The 18,576-nt window shown below is 42.5% G+C and overlaps 2 long non-coding RNA genes across 3 annotated transcripts in view; one reads left to right on the forward strand and one right to left on the reverse strand.

Moving 5' to 3' along the window:
- LOC122174473 (uncharacterized) overlaps window positions 1-18,576 on the reverse strand; it is a 234,530-nt gene that overhangs the window by 130,849 nt on the left and 85,105 nt on the right. For both annotated transcript variants that reach the window (XR_010600850.1, XR_010600849.1), the window contains 2 exons: window positions 2,502-2,616; window positions 1,521-1,641 (listed from right to left, as the gene is read on the reverse strand). This is a non-coding gene — a long non-coding RNA (uncharacterized LOC122174473). The remainder of the gene's footprint in view (window positions 1-1,520; window positions 1,642-2,501; window positions 2,617-18,576) is intronic.
- On the forward strand, window positions 20-3,278 carry LOC135983247 (uncharacterized). Its single transcript, XR_010600851.1, has 2 exons — window positions 20-107; window positions 2,994-3,278. It is a non-coding gene; the product is annotated as an uncharacterized LOC135983247 (long non-coding RNA).

The following is an 18,576-nucleotide window of genomic DNA, read 5'->3' on the forward strand; positions in this document are numbered from 1 at the left end:
AGAAACACACAGCCTCTCCGTCCCCCCTTCCCCACGTTCCAGCCTCTTCCCGGATCTGCGCAGGGCAGGCAGGGAGCCTGCCCTGCGGTGCTCGTCCGGCCGCTCTGGTAAACACTGGGGAAGGGCGGGGGGGCTGCAAGGGGCTCGCGGGCAGCAGAAAATCACCCCGCGGGCCGCGTGTTTGAGACCCCTGCCTTAGACACTCTTCCTATTCCTTTTCACAGCTGATTGGGCAGCTTTCCATATGCTTAGCTTGTTGCTTTGCCTCTAGGCTGTCAAAATTAAGACTTATTTGCATTTCAGACCCTTGGCTCACACAGTGTCTTCAGGATAAAGATGTTTCATTAAATGGCAGAGATAAATATGACTCACCGCTCCAACTTCTGAACACTATCATAACCAATCATGGGCCTTTTTTAGCTATTTGTTGGTGTACGTGCTGTAAATGTTCAGAAATTCGGTGTGGGAGGATGACTCATTTTGTAAGTACACAGGTTTTGTTCGGAATACTAATTTATCATTAGTTTTAGTAATGTTATTGCCTGAGGGGATCGTGTCAGGGACTCTGGCACTACTTCCAGTTCTGTGAAGATAACCTAATCAAAGGGTGTTAATGAAGAACATTCCTGAGACCAAGTTTGCTTTGGCTACAGAATTTTCCCCACATTCTTTTAGCTATTGTTGGGAATGGCCATGTTTTTTGTATAATCTTTACAAAACATTAATACATTTAATGCTTCTGGAAGGCGTAAGATTGGCAGCCCTGGAAACCACAGAACAGATATGGCAAGATAGTGGCAGTATGATTCCCCCACTCTGCCTCACCAGTGGCTTCAGTCCAGATCTACAGGTCCCAGCTCCAGGGCTGAGAAGAGAATGAAATCTCCATGACTCACAGATAAGACTGCCATCTTAATATTTCCTCCACAGATGTCCCATTCTGCACTGTGAGAGTCACAAATTAGGCTATTTTAAAACTATAGTCATAATATATGACTATGAATACAGTTTAAACGGCCTCACTTGTGACCCTGGCAGTACGGAATGGGAGATCCGTATAGGAAATAATTCACAGTCCATCTTTTTCCTCATATGGGCACAGCTGGTATTTACCTGCACTAACCATGTGAATAGTAACCCTTTTGGGTAAATCTTATATATTAAAATGTTTGATTATTAAACCAGTGGTACAGAAACTGCAGGCTGATTTCTCAGCTCTCTCATTGGGTTCCCTAATGGCCAGTTTCACAAAGGATATTGCATGTTATTTATTTCTATTTGGTTTTCCCTGTTACCCCAGGTGTCTGAACCCAAAGATCCTGGTAACTTTTACTCTTGGCAAGGCAGTGGCAGAAAGTAAATCAGTGGAGTCACAGCTGTCTGACCAACAGATAGCTGGCACAAACAGCACTATACAAGAGTGCTTTCACTTAAAGCTTTACTTTATTTAGTCTCCGGCACTTACACACATCCGCAACAGGTTAGTAAAACACCCCAAAAAATCCCAGATTCATATTTACCCAGGGTCTTGACAAGGTCTCTCTTGGATAACTGCAGGCATCCAGTGGCCAGCCTTCTGTGTGCAGGGGAACTTGAGAGGTGTCCATTGAGCTCAGATTTCTTCGGCTTTTTATGCCAAATCTGTTAGTATTACATAGCTTGTTTATCAAAAAAACTGCTGAGCAGAAGCTAAGTCAAATCTGGAGACTTCCAGCCTGTAGTTTTCCATCAGTTAACCAACTGTATTTCACATAGAAATAGTTAACTATTGCCAGAATTTCCATCTTGAAAAATCACATGCTTCAGACAAACAACTCAAGTCAGGAGGGTAGAGTGTCCTGTTTACTACTAATAATAATATATGGAGATATACCTATCTCATAGAGCTGGAAGGGACCCTGAAAGGTCATTGAGTCCAGCCCCCTGCCTTCACTAGCAGGACCACGTACTGATTTTGCCCCAGATCCCTAAGTGGCCCCCTCAAGGATTGAACTCACAACCCTGGGTTTAGCAGGCCAATGCTCAAACCACTGAGCTATCCCTCCCCCTTGAGATCTTGCACTTTCCCCTCCCTTCTTGGTCTGTTAGTCATGTTAAGACTTCAGAAAGGTCTCCTTCGAGCTGCTTTCAAGAATAAGCATAACAATTTATATTAGGGGACAGTCTAAACATTCCCTCTCACCCCCTAAGGGTACCCCATCTTATTTCATGTACATACATTATGGTCCTAAAACCTGTAGGTATTTAGAGAATTGGAATCATACACGCATGCAAATCCATCTAAACAATGCCCACTAGAAGGTACCTTCAATCTAGATAAGATCATACATCTCAGAGGAGCTTTTAATCACCAAAAACACACTGTGACACACAATGGGAGCAATTTGTCTATTGAGGAAAGGAACGGGTTAATTTGAAATTCAGCTTAGTCCAGAGATAAAGAGAAAGTTGATCTGCGTTCAAGGTCAAGAATCAACCTTTACATCAAGCCGTTTACATACCTCAGATTTCTAGCCAGAGGGCTGGGGAGGAAGGAAAGCTATTGGACACCAGAGGTTGTACCGACTGGACTTCTCAAAAGTGGGTGTGCTCGTCCTGGCTTGTTGCTCCATAGCTCTGTAATAAAGTTATTTTACTGGAAGGGTGTATGTGGCATACATTGAATAATAAGACTAATGTACTGTATAATGGCAATGTGTATGTGTTCATTGTTGGGAAAAGGTGTATGAGTGAAGAGTGGAAGTTTCCTTTGTAGGTTAAAAGAAGCCAAGAAGGGGAGAAGGAAAAAGAACAGAACGAGTTAACTGAGAAAAAATATATAGCTAGCAAGCTCAGTCCAAAGATAAGATGCTGGCCCCATCCAAGGACATTCTTCACTGCTAAGACTTGACTGACAACCAAGAAAGGGGGGGCCTGAATGTGCCCAAGCAACTATGAGATCTGCAAAACACTGCCAGGCATTAATGAAATGTGTTAGGTTTCTTTTCTCACAGATAAAAGAAGTGCTAACGAAACACCCTAGCAGCCCTAGCCATTCATTGAAACAAGGAGACTGAGTCTACGTAAAGTCCATCAACGAAAGACTGCTTTGGCTCCACACTGGAAAGGCCCTTTCCAAGTCCTGTTAACCACCAACACTGCTGTGAAGGCCAAGGACTGCCTACCTGGACCCATGCTTCTCACTGTAAAAAGACCCCTCCACCTCGGGAGGACTCTCCGACTGATAAGCCTATTTCTCCTTCTAGCTCTGCTGTGCCTTCTGGACAGCAGGAAAAAGGGGGGGGGGGGAAAGGACAAGGTGAAGTGCTAGTAACCTCTCCATTGTCCACTGACAGACCTATTGTGCCTCTGGATTTTTCTAGAAGAAGCAAAACCATTACAGGGTGATGTGCTAGTAACCTCTCCCCTGTATGATGCTGAACCACACTGTTTCAGGAAAAGAGAAGAAGGAACACTTGCTTCATTGAAACCACAAAGTCCAGGGATTCCTGACTACAACAGACATTAAGAACTGACCCTGGTGAAGAAACAAAGAATTATAGACTGGCAGGAAGAAACTTGTGGGACCCATGCTTGGGAACGTGGTATTGATTGGATTTTGAGGTTTATTCTACAGGCTGCGCCCTGTGTTTTGGATAAGTCCTTCAGCATGTATTGCCCTCCCTAATTGGATTTTAAATTATAAGTACCAAAGGCACCTTGTTGCCATTGCCCCTGCCACCTCCTCCATTACACTATTACCCCTGTAACACATCCAAATACAGACAATGCCATATATTTGATAAAACCAATGGCCAAGGCCTTCACACTTTAGTGATTTATTTAAATATTGTTTGAAAAAAAATATTTTTAAGGTTCAGGATATCCCATATAAGCAAACAATTGAATGGAAAAGAATGGATCAGTGGAGATAAAAGTATAGGATATCACTACAAGTGAAACCCAAGAATCTGTAATTGCAATTGATGGGTTCTATAGTGAAGTAGATATGATGGCTGTTCCTGGAATTTGCACTGTGTTAAATGAGAGAGGCCCTTATTGTTATTTGGTCACCCAATTAGTGAACAATTAAACAAATACCCAAAGAGTTTGTTTTGCCAATGGAAATTTTACCTGCATAGAAATTATTCCAGTGACTAATAATGTTAACTGTACCTTATTGCAATACACCCCCTCTTATGCCATTAATATCATGCCTCACGGAAATACATAAAGGTGTTCAACCAACAGATGTGGTATAGTACTACACCAAAGAGAGATGTATTAGGATATCTATAGACTGATTAACACTACACTAGGGACTGTTAAATTTTCATTACCCTTATCCAGTTTCCAGATCACCTCTATATACCCAAATTGTTCAAAGGGGACTACCATTAGATTAACACAAGAGGGCTTGGGTTATTTCCTCTAGAAAGAAGAGAGACTTGACTGGATCTCTATGTGATGGGGCCAATAGTGCAGCAGCAGTCTGGAATATTTTTAAGAACCAAGAACATGATGAGAAATTGGGGCAACTAGAGAAGGCCATTGGCCTTGTTTCTGGGGCACAACTAACCCAGGTACAGGCTGGAGTTGGTGAGTTACATGTTATTTCCGCCCTTAGTTCTATGACCCAGAAGTTGCTGACAGAGAAGGGCTGGGAAGGCATTGCAGTGGGATCTAGCATGTTCAGAAATTCAGGATTTCCTGAATGACCAGCTAATGGCCATTCGGAATGATCTTGAGCATCAGACTTGGCCCACTGCCCTTACAGACACATCAGGAGTACCATCTGATCTGTGGCCATGGAGACATACTTGGAGACTTTCTAGGTGGAAGTGCGGACGTTCTCAATGTTCCTTCCAAGCATATGGACCGGTTGGGGGGATGTGGGATCCCACATACCGAATCCTGCCGGGTCCATGGGGAGGATGCATGCGGGATTGGGTAATTCACCGAGACATCTGGGAAATTAGACTACCTGGTATCCCAATCAATTTTTAGTCAGTGCTCCTGGGATTACATCTGACATTTGGATGGGGTTAGGGAGTCAATGGACATTTTGGCCGTCAGAACCCCCACAGTTTCAGTGTATCCATAAACTGAAGCCAGGAGAAGTTGTTACTCTTCATGACTATGTTTCCTGGGAGGGTAGGGGACAAGGAACTACCCTGACAGGACACTTACTTTTTCAAGCTAATAATAGCTGTGTGTATATTAAAACTACCACATTAAAATGTATGTCTTGCAATCTCATTACCACTGCAGGCAATCATATTATTTACTGGCCTGCAAATAGAATTTTGCAAGTAGCCCTTAGGTTCCAGATACCCTTTAATTGGACTAGTTTAGTGCCTGATCGATTTCAAAATTTGCTTTCACTGTTACCAGAGGTTCAGAGAATCTCTGAAATACAAGGGCAAATTCACATGCTTCAAAATATATATCAAGTTGAAAAGTATGCCTTTCATACAGCTTATAGAGTGTCTACTTTAGGTACTAAGTATGATGTATTGTGCTTTATAACTAAAATTGTACAACAACCCCATCATATTATTCCTATGGGAATGTTATTGCTTGTGTTGCTGTTAGTTATCTTAGGATTATGTTATTGTAAAGGACGTAATAATAGTAATACCTTTCATGTCCACGCTCATCATGCATTGTCATTACATCCAATCAAAACTCCTAAGGTTGAAAGAACTGAAGTAGAATCTGAATTCCAAGACTTAATGCAAATAGAGATTTGAGAATGTTTGTTGTACTAGTAGTACAAAAGGGGGGGTTGTGGAAGCAGAGAAAGAACTGACAGGAAGGGGATTGCAATACATGACAGTTTGTTAGCAAGAGTCAGGCTAACTGTAACCCTAATAACGCGAGACTTGTAGAAGCGAGGATTGTGTGAGGTGAGTGGGAAAGAACTGAGAGAGAAGTTGTTGCGACCTTGTGTAGATAATATTGTATGTAGACTAGAGTCTAAACAAGAGAGGAAAACAAGATATCAGAATGACCTATGTATAAACAAAATGCAACTGTTGCTCATTATTGTCTGTAACAAAAGGTATAAATGCTTGCTGTAATTGTTTACCTGTTGAGAGACCTGTTTAGCTCTCTCCCTCTACGCAATTGCTTGAGAAAATAAAGTATCTGATTTGCTGTACCCAAACAAAAAGTGAGAACTCTGTTATTCTCCAACAGTATAAAAAGTAGGATTTAAGTGGTTTCAAGTAATAACAAAGTCACCAAGCAAAATAAAGCAAAAACATGCAAAACTAAACCTAATACTTTAAGACACTGATTATAGGTAATCTCTCACCCTCGGAGATGTTCCAATAAGCTTCTTCGTCTGGGCCCAATCATTTCCCCTGGTACAGGCCTTGTTAGTTCCAGCAGACATCTCAGGTGGTAAGCAGAGGTTGTTTCATGACTGACCTCCCTTTGTCATGCTCCACCCCCTTTTATAGCTTTGGCACAAGGCGGGAATCTTTTGTCGCTCTGGATCCCCACCCCTCCTTCTAAATAGAAAAGTACCAGATTTAAGATGGATTTCAGCATCAGGTGACATGGTCACACGTCCCTGTGAGACCTCATTCTTCATTACCCATGGGCTGGCCCACACGTACACAGGAAGACTTGCAGGTAAATAAACCCGTTCACAGTTCATTGATTCTGAAGCACCCTTAATGGCTTCCACTTAATATGTTTACATCAGTAATACAAGTTTATATCTTGAAATAATACATGCAAACAAATAGGATGAACATATTAGATTGTAATCTACTGAGTGATACCATACAAGGGGTATTTAGCGTAAAGCATATTTCAGTTATGTCATACTATGGCCAGCTCCAGGCACCAGCCCAGCAAGCAGGTGCTTGGGGCGGCCAAAGGAGAGGGGCGGCACGTCGGGCTCTTCAGCGGCAATTCCGCAACCAGTCCCTTTCTCTCTCTCTCTCTCTCTCTCTCTCTCGGAGCGAAGGACCAGCCGCCGAATTGCCGCTGAAGACTGAAGCGGGGGTAGTAGAGCTGATCGCGGCTTTTTTTTCCCCGCCCTGCTTCTGCTTGGGGTGGCAAAAACCCTGCAGCCGGCCTTGTGTCATACTCAAACATATTTTCATAAAGCATATGGTGAAGCATCGGAATGGGTTACCTAGGAAGGTGGTGGAATCCTTGGAGGTTTTTAAGGTCAGGCTTGACCAAGCCCTGGCTGGGATGATTTAGTTGGGGATTGGTCCTGCTTTGAGTAGGGGGTTGGACTAGATGACCTCCTGAGGTCCCTTCCAGCCCTGATATTCTATGATTTTATGATATGGAGTGCAACATCACATAGCGTACTTAGATTTTCAGAAAGCTTTTGACATGGTCCCTCACCAAAGGCGATTAAGCGAAGTAAGCAGTCATGGAATAAGAGGGAAGGTCCTCTCATGGATTGGTAACTGGTTAAAAGATAGGAAACAACGGGTAGGAATAAATGCTCAGCTTTGAGAATGGAGAGAGGTAAATAGTGGTGTCCCCCAGGGGTCTGTAATGGCCCAGTCTTATTCAACATATTCATAAATGATCTGGAAGAAGGAGTAAACAATGAGGTGGCAAAATTTGCAGATGATACAAAACTACTGAAGGTAGTTAAATCCCAGGCAGACTGTGAAGAGCTACAAAAGGATCAGTAAAAACTGGGCAACAAAATGGCAGATGAAATTCAATGTTGATAACTGCAAAGTAATGCACATTGGAAAACATAATCCCAACTATACATATAAAATGATAGGGTCCAAATTAGCTGTTACTCCTCAAGAAAGATCCTGGAATCATTGTGGATAGTTCTCTGAAAACACCCACTCAATGTGCAGCTGCAGTCAAAAAAGTGAACAGAATGTTGGGAATCATTAAGATAGATAACACTGCTCTACAGCCAAAATGCTTCTGAAATAAATGTAGTCAAACTTTACTAATTCTGGGTCACTGAGAACAAAAATGATGCTTAAAATTGTTGATTGGCTCTAGTTTTCAAGATATACTATTGGGTCAGTATATACGACCCTTGACTTGGGAATGGCGGAGGATAAGTGAGTTATAAAGGGAAGGGATCTCAATTTAAACCAGAAATGACTAAAATACATCTTTGACTGGATCTATGAATAAATCTATGACTGAGTTTGGACAGTACTTGCTTTTTAGGCAAAACAGTGAATGATGCAATCTGAAACTGGTATTGTGTCATACAAGATATGAATTGCATCATGTTATTCCTAGAAGTCATGGATGATGCAATCATAACGAAGCTTACATCACTCTGCTGAACAAATTACCCTATATCAGCTCTAGAAATCATACAGTGTCATGCTCTCTTATTTGTCAGTGTTTGATTTTGCAAAGGGACACATTTCTGTTTAGCCAAAGTGAGCAGAGATGCCTCGTACTTGTGTGAACAGTGCAGATAACTTCTGCTATGTTTGTGATGAAGTGACTTTTGCATCACAAAAGCGCAGTATAACCACTATGGTTAAGAAAGCCTATCACCTTTATTTTGGCTGCAAAATTGGAGATCAGGACAAGAGGTGGGCCCCACACATATGCTGCAACACTTGTGCAACAAATCTTCACCAGTGGTTGAACAGGAAAAGGAAATCTATGCCTTCTGCAGTGCCAATGATTTGGAGAGAGCCAAAAGATCATACCAGCAATTGTTACTTCTGCATGGTGCCTCCAGTTGGGAAAGGTGTGTCAAAAGAAGAAAAAGTGGACTGTGCATTATCCAAACATTCCATCAGCTATACGCCCAGTACCCCACAGAGAAGGGCTGCCGGTTCCTGATGCACCAGAATCATTCTCACTTGAGTCAGACGAGGAAGAGGAAGAGGATGAAACTTCTGGTCCTGAACCATCAGTGTCACAGGACCCACATTTTCTCCCATCCTCCTCCTCTGAACCACACCTCATAACACAAGGTGAACTGAATGACCTTGTTAGGGATTTGGAACTACCCAAGAGTAAGGCAGAGCTGTTGGGCTCCAGACTACAGCAGTGGAATCTCCTGGCAGGTGATGTTAGGGTTTCCATGTTCCGTGACCGTCAAAAGGATCTTGTCCCATTCTTCTTCGTGGAAGATGATCTTGTAGCCTGCAACAACATCGATGGTGTGATGGCAGCCCTCAACATCGTTCACGATCCAGATGAGTGGAGACTGTTCATTGATTCATCGAAGACTAGTCTTAAAGCTGTTTTACTGCATAATGGCAATGTTTTGCCATCAATTCCAGTTGGTCATGCAGTCCATATGAAGGAAACCTATGACAACATGAAACAACTTTTGAGGTGCATAAACTATGACCAACATCAGTGGCAGCTTTGTGGCGATTTGAAGGTTGTTGCTCTCTTGCTTGGTCTGCAGACTGGATACACAAAGTATTGCTGTTTTCTCTGCGAATGGGATAGCCGTACAAGAGATTCCCGCTACATCAAGAAAGATTGGCCACTCCGACAGTCATTGGAGCCTGGGAGGAAAAGTGTTCAGCATCCACCACTTGTTGAATCAAGGAAGATTTTGTTACCACCCTTACACATCAAGCTGGGTCTGATGAAGAACTTTGTCAAGGCCACTGACAAAACACAAGCAGCTTTCAAGTACCTCCATGGAAAATTTCCAAGGTTAAGGGAAGCTAAGATAAAGGAAGGTGTCTTTGTTGGTCCTCAGATTGTGAACTTCTTCGAGATGATGCATTTGACCATGCACTGCATGGCAAGGAAAAGACGGCATGGGAAGCCTTCCAGTTAGTGGCAATAAATTTTCTCGGAAACAAAGCAGACAACTACAGGTTGTTGGTGGAAAACCTCCTCAAAGCATACAAAAGCCTTGGTTGCAACATGTCACTAAAGATACATTTTTTGCACTCTCATCTCGATTTTTTTCCACCAAACTGCGGAGCAGTGAGCGACGAGCATAGTGAGCGATTTCACCAGGACATTGCAACAATGGAGAAACGCTATCAGGGCAAATGGAGCCCATCAATGCTTGCAGAGTATTGCTGGACAGTGACAAGAGATGCTCCATTCAATGAATACAAGAGACAAGCCAAGAAGCACCGAGCAGACACTGAATAGGACTAAACTACGTACATAGTTTTTTGCCTTTTGTTTCATAATAAATTTTATTTATATAACCCTGTTGCTGATTTTTAAAGTGTTACATAAACAGGACAGGTGAAATATTATCATGTAAAGCAACCATAAACACATGAAAAGACCTAGGTTTACAATTTATGATTAAAACTCTACTATCTACACAATATACATAGACATAAAATGTAAAAACTTAAATATCTTAGAAACAGTAGCCAGTTGTTTTAATTGTCATATTTGAATTCAGCACATCAAAATACATAATAAATAGCACATTTTATCTCTGAAGCAGACGACTTCTCAAAAATTGTAGACCAGAGTAATAAGTGAGAAAAGGTACTGCCTCTATATAAATCCATGGTACACCCACATCTTCAATACTGAGTGCAGATGTGGTCACCCCATCTCAAAAAAGATATATTTGAATTGGAAAAGGTACAGAGAAGGGCAACAAAAATGATTAGGGGTATGGTACGGCTGCCATATGAGGAGAGATTAATAAGACTGGGACTTATTGGAAAAAAGACGACTAAGGGGGGATATGATAGAGCTCTATAAAATCATGACTGGTGTGGAGAAAGTAAATAAGGAAGTATTTATGCTTATTCATAACACAAGAACTAGGGGCCACAAAATGAAATTAATATGCAGTAGGTTTAAAAAAAAAAAAAGGAAGTTTTTTTTTTACACAATGCACAGTGAACCTGTGGAACTCCTTGCCAGAGGATGTTGTGAAGGCCAAGACTGTAACAAGGTTCAAAAAAGAACTAGATAAATTCATGGAGGATAGGTCCATCAATGGCTATTAGCCAGGATGGGCAGGGATGGTGTCCCTAACCTCTGTTTGCCAGAAGCTGGGAATGGATCAATTGATGATTACCTGTTCTGTTTATTCCTCTGGGGCACCTGGTATAGGCCAATGTCAGAAGAGAGGCTACTGGGCTAGATAGACCTTTGGTTTGACTCAGTATGGCCGTTCTTATGGGACCTGCAACTCAAAGTGAATCTAGCCCTGTAAACTTTGTATTCTCATGGAGTGTTCTGCGGTGTTTTCAGTGATTTGTAGAATACTGCTCAGGAATTCTAATCTGCTAATTTTTCAGTTTTTTTTTTTAATATAAGATTCTTGAGGGTGAGCTGTGGCCTTTCAGCAACTTCCTGTGCAAATGTTTTAGAAATAAACATGAGCTAATGTGCAGTATCATTTACAGAAGTGCCCAAACGGAGGTTGCATTGAGTGGGCATAAATCTCCAGCCAGACTCGACCAGATTTCTGTCCAGTTCAGTTTAACAACCAAGAAACACAATCCTCCTCAGTCAAACTGTCTACAGGGTGAGGTTTAAGAGGACTCTTTTTGTTTAGGTACCAGAAATGTAATTCTATTTAAAAAAGAAATTTAATTACCAAGATAAATCAACACCCACTTTTCAGCCTGCATCTTCCAAAACAGACAAATGGTTTTTCTATTAAATTGTGTTCAAACAGCCATCCATTATCAATCTAGTTAACCAATAATGTTGCTTCTATAAAAATATTTATATGCTCGTAACAAGAAGACTCCCTTTTAAGGCCTTATAATTAGAAAAATGTAATATACAAGAGGAAGGCTTATGTGTTAAGATAACCTTGAAATGATGTCGCTACCAAATTCAGTCATATTGTAGCTCAAACGGAAAGATAGAGTTACATATATTTTAAATGATGTGAAATTTACATAGGAACCTAAGGGCTGAAACACATGAGAAGGCTATACAGCTTGTTTACTTCATGCAGCTCAGATCATCATTAAAGCTAAAAACATTCATGCACCAGCAGCAAATGACTGCACTATTTTAGCAGATGAATTTTTATTTTGTTAAGTTCTACACTTGTGCTATAAAGATAGAAAGATTTAAACCCTGGAGAGGTGGTATGATGTCACTTGTGCCAGTGCCACCAATATCCCAAAGATGCCTATCACAGTCCAATCAGTTAAGAAAAACACCATCACACAGATAACAGCAAATGTCAATTATAAAGGGAAGGGTAACAACCCTCCTGTGTACCATACTATAAAATTCCTCCTGGCCAGAGACACCAAAATTCTTTTACCTGTAAAGGGTTAAGAAGCTCAGGTAACCTGGCTGACACCTGACCCAAAGGACCAATAAGGGGACAAGATACTTTCAAATCTTGAGCGGGGGAAGACATTTGTTTGTGCTCTTTGTTTTGGAGGTTGTTCGCTCTTGGAACTAAGAGGGACCGGACATCAATCCATGCTCTCCAAATCTTTCTAAACAAGTCACTCATATTTCAAACTTGTAAGTAACAGCCAGGCAAGGCATGCTAGTTTATCTTTGTTTTCTCAAATTGTAAATGTTCCTTTTGCTAGAGGGTTTACCTCTGTTTGCTGTAACTTTAAACCTAAGGCTAGAGAGGGTTCCTCTGGGCTCTTTAAATCTAATTATCCTGTAAAGTTATTTTCCATCCTAATTTTACAAAAATAATTTTTACCTTTCTTTCTTTAATTAAAAGCCTTCTTTTTCAAAACCTAATTAATTTTTCCTTGTTTTAAAATCCAAGGGGGTTAAATCTGGACTCACCAAAAATTGGTGGGGGAAAGGAGGGGGAATGGTTAATTTCTCCTTGTTTTAAAACCCAAGGGTTTAAATCGGTGTTCACCAAAAAATTGGCGAAAAAGTCTCTCAAGGCTACCCAGGGAAGGGCTATAGTACTCGGGAAAAAATATTCTGGGGGTAGGGGGGGAGGTAAACAAAGTTTCCCAAATAACTCAAATAATTTGGGTGGTGGCAGCAAAACCAAATCTAAGCTGGTAGTTAAGTTTAGAGGTTCTCATGCAGGTCCCCACATCTGTACCCTAAAGTTCAGAGTGGGGAAGAAACCTTAACATGGTGGTAGCGGTGGGATCATTTTAAACCAAAAGCCAGTAAGATTTTTTTTCTCCTTTTTAGCTGCTTAAAAAGCAGAGCTGAAGGTAGATGCATATCTTCCTCTCTCTTTGCCTGAAGGCAGAGGTGTTAAGTTTCTTTAACAAGGGTCTTTGTTAATGGAAGTTTGCAAGCTGTGAGCCAGCAACTAGCAAAAGAATTTACAAACTGAATTGGTTTTTTTCCCCCCCTTTTCTTTCTAACTCGGGTATAGCTGGCTTAGAAAGGCTAAACACTGAATGCTGTGAAAGTCTCTGTTAACTAAGCAACCCTGAGCTGAGTGCATCCCAGTTTCAGTGAACTGCAGAGGGGGTGTGGCTCAGCACAAGAAAGCAGGAAAATGACTACCAGTGAAGCATCAACTAAACTAGAGCTGGCTAGACTGGAAGCAGCAGAGAAAGAAAAACAAACAAAAAGCGAAGAGAACTAAAACAATTAGAAATTAATGCAGAAAAAGCCAGGGAGAAAACTGCCCACAAGAGAGCTATGGAGACAAAATAAAGAGATGGAGGAGAGGGAAAGAGAGAGCAAGCAAACTCTGAAGTTAGCAAGGGTTAAGCAGGCCAACCCTAGCAACCCCTCTCCAGGTACCACTTCCCATCCCAGAAAATTCCCCACCTACAAGGCACGCAATGATTTCGAGGCCTTCTTAGAAAATTTTGAAAGGGCCTGCCTTAGGTACAGCATCTCTACAGACCAGTACATGGTAGAGCTGAGGCCGCAGCTCAGTGGACCCTTAGCAGAGGTGGCGGCCAAAATGCCTAGAGAACACATGAAAAATTATGAACTTTTTAAAAACAAGGCCAGAATCAAAATGGGGCTAACAGCCAAGCATGGCCGTCGGCGGTTCAGACCCCTAAAGTGGAAACTGGATGTGGCATTTTCCCGAAACGCCTACCACATTGAAAAAAATTGGGATGTCTGGGTATCAGGAGCAAGCGTTAAATCTCTGAAAGATCTCTTTCCTAATGAAAATGGAGCAGTTCTTAGAGGGTGTTCCTGAGGAAATAGAAAGGTACGTCCTAGATGGAAAACCCAAAACTGTAATAGAGGCGGGAGAGATTGGAGCCAAATGGGTGGAGGTGGCAAAAACAAAAACAAAAAACAAACAAACAAAACAAAACACACACAACATAGTAGCAGTTGGAGCAAATATCAAAAGGGGCAACCCGAAACAAAACTCTATCACCGGGGGCAACCCAAGGCCCCACCTAAATCCCAAGAAAAACCCCAGACACCTTATCCCACCACACCAGTCTCCAGCAACCCACCTCGCCCCAGTGACCAGTCAGCTGGACGATGTTTTAAATGTAATGAGTTGGGGCATGTGAAGGCCAACTGCCCCAAGAACCACAACAGACTGCAGTTCATTACGCCGGAGTCACACCCAAGGTCCTCCCAGGTACTTTTAGAGGGAAGAGAAACTGTGAGTGTGGGTGGGAAGAAGGTTATCGCGTGGAGGGACACTGGAGCACAAGTGTCGGCTATCCACCAATCCTTAGTGGACCTAAATTCATCAACCCAGAAGCCCCAGTGACAATTCAACCCTTCATGTCAAACTCTTTAAACTTGCCTACAGCCAAGTTGCCTGTCCGGTACAAGAGCTGGTCAGGAATGTGGACTTTTGCAGTCTATGATAATTATCCCATCCCTGTGCTGCTGTGGGAAGACTTGGCCAACCATGTTAAGCTAGCCAAGAGGGTGGGAATGGTCACCCGCAGCCAGGCTAAGCAAGCTTTCACACCAATCCCTGTTCCGGAGCCTTCCACCAGGGCCCTGTCTGTGTTACCAGAGACCCAGACAGAGGTGTTGGAACCAGATCCCCTGCCAACGACTGCAACAGTCATAGTGGATCCAATCCCAAAGACCTAGCCAAAGCCAGTCCCAAAAGCAGAACTGGCTAAGCAACCAGCACCAGAACCATTGCTAGCACTGAGTCCAGCGCTTGCAAACCCATCTACAACTCCAACGCCAAAGGGCACCAGCGAGCCTGACCTGGCGGAAGCAGCAGATAACCCTACCTAAAAAGCTCAGCCAGAGCCTGAAATACCACATAGTGCATCAGCGGACAGCGGATCACAGTCAATGGAAACAGCCCCAGCACCTGCATCACTTCCAGAGGGACCAAGCCCAAGTCCACAATCCAAGGATGCTGATGTCTCCAGCATCAAGGAAACAGTTCCAGGCCAAGCAGGAAGCAGATGACAGTCTTCAGAAAGCTTGGGCGGTGGCATGGAGCACCCCACCACCTCTCAGCTCTTCTAACCGATCCTGGTTTGTTGTAGAACAAGGACTTTTATAAAAGGAAACTCTTTCTGGTCTGGCACCCTCAAAAACAGTTGGTAGTTCCAGCTGAGTACCGGGTAAAGCTCTTGAGCTTAGCCCATGATCATCCTAGTGGCCATTCTGGGGTAAACAAAACCAAAGACCGTTTGGGAAAGTCCTTCCACTGGGAGGGAATGGGCAAGAACATTTCTAATTATGTCCGGTCTTGTAAGGTGTGCCAAAGCGTGGAAAAATCCCAAGACCAGGTCAAAGCCCCTCTTCGGCCACTCCCCATAATTAAGGTCCCCTTTCAGCAAGTAGCTGTGAATATTCTGGGTCCTTTCCCAACAAAGACACCCAAAGGAAAGCAGTAGATACTGACTTTCCTGGATTTTGCTACCCAATGGCCGAAAGCAGTAACTCTAAGCAACACCAGGGCTAAAAGTGTGTGCCAGGCACTAAAACATTTTTGCCAGGGTAGGTTGGCCCACCAACATCCTTACCAATTTGGGAACTAATTTCCTGACAGGGACCATAAAAAACCTGTGGAAAGCTCATGGGGTGAATCACTTGGTGGCCATCCCTTACCACCCTCAAACAAATGGCCTGGTGAAGAGGTTTAATAAAACTTTGGGGGCCATAATATGTAAATTCGTAAATAAGCACTCCAATGATTGGGACCTAGTGTTGCAGCAGTTGCTTTTTACCTACAGGGTTATACCACAAATGTTTTCACCATTTAAACTTGTGTATGGCTGCAAGGTTAAGGGGCCATTACAGTTGGTAATGCAGCAATGGAAGGGTTCTACGCCTTCTCCAGAAACTAACATTCTGGACTTTGTTAACAACCTACAAAACACCTTCCAAGACTCTTTAGCCCTTGCTAAAAACAAACAAAAAAAAAAACAAAAAAAAAAAAAACCCACAACCTAAAAAAGGCTCAAAAAAAGCAAAATGCCTGGTATAATAAGCATGCCAGAAAGTGTTCCTTCAAAGTAGGGGACCAGATTATGGTCTTGAAGGCACTCCAGGCCCATAAGATGGAAGTGTCATTGAAAGGGCCATTCACGGTCCAAGAGCACCTGGGAGCTGTTAACTATCTCATTGCATCCCGCACCTCAACCCTAAAGTGTACCATGTTAATTCTCTAAAGCCCTTTTATTCCAAAGGATTAAAGGTTTGTCAGTTTACAGCCCAGGAAGAAAATAACTCTAAGTTGCCTAAAGGTGTCTACTACAAAAAAAAAAAAAAAAAAAAGTGACAGTAGCGTGGAAGAGGTGAACCTCTCCACAACCCAGAAACATATGCAGCAACAGCAAATCAAGGAGCTGTGCACTAGCTTCGCGCCAATGTTCTCAGCCACCCCAGGATGGACTGAACGGGCGTACCACTCCATTAACACAGGTAATGTTCACCCAATTAAAACCCCACCCTACAGGGTGTCTCCTCACGCCCAAACTGCTATAAAAACGGAAGATTCAGGACATGCTACAAATTGGTATAATCCGCCCCTCTAACAGTGCATGGACATCTCCAGTGGTTCTAGTTCCCAAACCAAATGGGGAAATACGCTTTTGCGTGGACTACCATAAGCTAAATGCTGTAACTCCTCCCGACAACTATCTAATGCCATGCACAAATGAGCTATTGGAGAAACTGGGACGTGTCCAGTTCATCTGTACATAGAACTTAACCAAGGGGTACTGGCAAGTACCGCTAAATAAACCCGCCAAAAAAAGGTCAGCCTTCATCACCCATGCAGGGGTGTATGAATTTAATGTACTTCCTTTCGGGCTGCAAAATGCACCCGCCACCTTCCAGAAACTTGTTAATGTCTCCTAGCGGAATTGGAAAAATCTGCAGTTGCCTACCTTAATAATGTGGCCATTTTTTCTAATTCATGGGCAAAACGCCTGAAGCACCTAAAAAAAGGTCTTCAAGCGCATAAGGCAGGCAAAACTAACTGTTAAGGCTAAAAAGTGTCAAATAGGCCTAAACAAAGTAACTTACCTTGAACACCAGGTGGGTCAAGAAACTATCAACCCCCTACAGGCCAAAGTGGATGCTATCCAAAAGTGGCCTGTCCCAAAGTCAAAAAAACAGGTCCAAACCTTCTTAGGCTTGGCCAAATATTATAGGCGATTTGTACCACACTACAGCCAAATCGCCGCCCCACTAACAAACCTAACCAAAAAAAACCCCAGCCAAATGCAGTTCAGTGAACTGATGAGTGTCAAAAGGCCTTTAACCAGCTTAAGGTGACACTCATGTCTAAACCTGTGCTAAGGGCCCCAGACTTTAACAAACTATTCCTAGTAACCACAAATGCGTCCAAGCATGGTGTAAAAGCAGTTTTAATGCAAAAAGACAAAAAAACTAAGGCTAGAGGGGGTCCCTCTGGGCTCTTTAAATCTAATTACCCTGTAAAGTTATTTTCCATCCTAATTTTACAAAAATAATTTTTACCTTTCTTTCTTTAATTAAAAGCCTTCTTTTTCAAAACCTAATTAATTTTTCCTTCTTTTAATATCCAAGGGGGTTAAATCTGGACTCACCAAAAATTGGTGGGGGAAAGGATGGGGAATGGTTAATTTCTCCTTGTTTTAAAATCCAAGGGTTTAAATCGGTGTTCACCAAAAAATTGGTGAAAAAGACTCTCAAGGCTACCCAGGGAAGAGTTATAGTACTCGGGACAAAAATATTCGGGCGGGAGGTAAACAAAGTTTCCCAAATAACTCAAATAATTTGGGTGGTGGCAGCAAAACCAAATCTAAGCTGGTAGTTAAGCTTAGAGGTTCTCATGCAGGTCCCCACATCTGTACCCTAAAGTTCAGAGTGGGGAAAAAACCCTTAACAGTAAGTCTGCAAGAGATTAACAATTAGATGAAAAACAGCTGGCTGAAGTTTAGCTCAGTCAGTATAGAAGCAATGCTGGAAGACAGAGGGACATTCTCCAAGGAGCTAGCCAGCAGCTGGATTGCACCTTCTAGGAATAGCAGCTGGTCTCATTATCAAACTCCATGATTCTCAGTGCATTAGCAGTTTCATCAATGCTTCTTGGGACTCAAAGAGCAATAGTATCAAAGCATGGCTTCTTTCACTTCCTCACTCAACATTAATCTCAGACAAAGGCCCAGAAAGCATGATCCACAAATCTACCACCTCAGGAATGAACAGTGGTAATTCCATCTATTGAGGTTAATGGTTAAATCCACTCCAACTCATTTGTTTCAGAAGGGATTGTCATGCTTTCTCGGGGTGCCCAGGACAATGAGGGTATGT

The sequence above is a fragment of the Chrysemys picta genome, chromosome 4 (assembly GCF_011386835.1).
Source record: "Chrysemys picta bellii isolate R12L10 chromosome 4, ASM1138683v2, whole genome shotgun sequence".
NCBI lineage: Eukaryota > Metazoa > Chordata > Testudines > Emydidae > Chrysemys > Chrysemys picta.